The sequence below is a fragment of the Myotis davidii genome, unplaced genomic scaffold (assembly GCF_000327345.1).
Source record: "Myotis davidii unplaced genomic scaffold, ASM32734v1 scaffold1208, whole genome shotgun sequence".
Lineage (NCBI taxonomy): Eukaryota > Metazoa > Chordata > Mammalia > Chiroptera > Vespertilionidae > Myotis > Myotis davidii.
Window position 1 is genome coordinate 216,903 of NW_006299241.1, and position 2,402 is coordinate 219,304.

Sequence of the window (2,402 nt, forward strand, 5' to 3'; positions counted from 1 at the left end):
GAGGTTTTTTTTTTTTTTTTTTAGTTTTATTCATTTCAAACAGGCCGGATCCAGCCCGCGGGCCATAGTTTGCCCACGGTTGCCCTAAACCATACCTATCCTCTACCCTTTATGAAATTATCTCTAAAGCTTGAATTACTCAGCTAAATAATTGTTTTTGATAGGAATGGGGAAGGGAAAAGTTTGGGTACAACCAAATCCCTTAGCTTTTAGTATACACACTTAAGTAATTTCATGGTTCATATCTTGTTCTCACAAAGCTAATGATAAAATCTCTCTGGGATTCCTACATATCATTTAGCAAAGAGCAAACAGTATCTCCCAATTCACACCTCAACTGATAGCCACACAGCAAGAAACAAAGCCTGCCAGTGATTTCCAAAATCATCTGGATTCCAAAAATCTCAGGCATGCTTTTCATCAGCCTGCAGCCACCAGCCTGCCTTTCCTCCTCCTTCTTCCTTTTAGTCAGGAGTGGTCAGGAGAGAGTAGTGATATTGGGGTGCTGTTGATGCAATGGAGTTCTTATCTCTAGAATTATAGAATCCCAGAATATCAGAGATTGAAGTGACCTGAAAAATGATAATATCCAATCCTCTATTTTTTCAGAGGCAGAAATGAAGTTCAGAGGGGGAAAATATCTCATGCAAGGTCACACAAGTATTCTGTAGCTGAGATGAAATAGATTATCTCTCTATTTCAAAAGATTAAAAGATTAAAAATCAGTGACAAGAGCTGAAAAACACAGTTCCTGACCATAAGTCATATTTCCTCATTTGGCATTGTGGACTTAGGTTTTCTGTATGTTTTATTAACCAAAGAACAAGAGATTTCCTGCCTAACAAGCAAATCATGATAGTTTAAATGCATCTGCTTTTATATCTACTTCTTTTACCTTATAATTCACCCATAAAACATAACCATGTCTTTTGTAGTTAAAGTTTGACATATTTTTGTTTGTTTTTAGTGCATAATTGGTCAATATCATCATCCAAGGTTTTCAAAACCAACTACTTGGCTATCGATTAAGCACCTGTAATACAATTTAATGTAGCCTTTTAATTTGAAGGAAGTAGTGGATATTGAAAAAGATTAGCATTTTTCTGAAGTTGGGTTTCCTGATTCTGTCCAATTCACTTAGTGTTAGCAAAATCTTTTTTTAAATCTCCAAGGAGCTGGAGATCTAAGGATGCTGAAGAACTCTTCTCTGCCTCTAAAGAGTTAGAGAGAGGGATTAGAAAACAGTTGCTAGAGAGAGACTACAAATTTGGCACAAGGGTTTCAGCCATCAGTTACACAGAAGTGTGGTTCTCTCAAATTTTGGTTTGCATCAGAATCACCAGGAATGCTCATCAAAATACAGATTGCTGGGTTTCACCTCCAGAGTTTTTAATTTGTTAGTTCTGGGTGAAGCCTGAGAATTTGCATTTCTAACAAGTTCCCAGGGGATACAGATGATGCTAATTGGGAACCACACTCTGAGAACTACTTATGTAGGATAAAAATAATCCAGTTGTTTAAGAGAAGCATGGCTTTTCCTGATATTGAGGTCGAAGAGATATTTCTGCTGTGTTTTTTTAAAATATATTTTTATTGATTTCAGAGAGGAAGGGAGAGGGAGAAAGACATCAACAATGAGAGAGAATCATCAATCAGCTGCCTCTTGCACACCCCTACTGGGGATCAAGCTCACAACTCAGGCAAGTGCCCTTGACCGGAATCGAACCCGGGACCCTTCAGTGCACAGGCCAACACTCTACCCACTGAGCCAAACCAGCTAGGGCTTTGTTGGCCTTCATTAAAGAAAAAGGAATTCCCCCAGCTGACGTGGCTCAGTGGTTGAGCATTAACCTATGAACCAAGAGGTCAGGATTTGATTCCTGGTCAGGGCACATGCCCAGGTTTCGGGCCTGATCCTCAGTGTGGGGCGTGCAGGTGTGCAGGAGGCAGCTGATCAATTATTTTCTCTCTCTCTCTCTTTTCAAAATATATCTTTACTAGTGGCCTGGTACACGAAATTCATGCACGAGGGGGGTGTCCCTCAGCCCGGCCTGCACCCTCTCCAATCTGGGACCCCTCAGGGATGTCCCTGTGGGATCGGGCCTAAATTTACATAATTTTCTATTAGGCCCGATCCCATAGGGACATCCCTCTCATAATCTGGGACTGCTGGCACCCAACCACTCACCTGCCTGTAGCCTGATCACCCCCTAAACACTCTCCTGCCAGCCTGATCAACACCTAAGTCCTCCCCTGTTGGCCCGAATGCGCCAACTGCCCTCTCCTGCCAGCCTGATCTCACCCCCAACTGCCCTTCCCTTCTGGCCTGATTGCTCCCAACTGCCCTCCCCTGCTGGCCTGATCACTTCTAATGGCCTCTGCCTTGGCTCCCACCACCATGC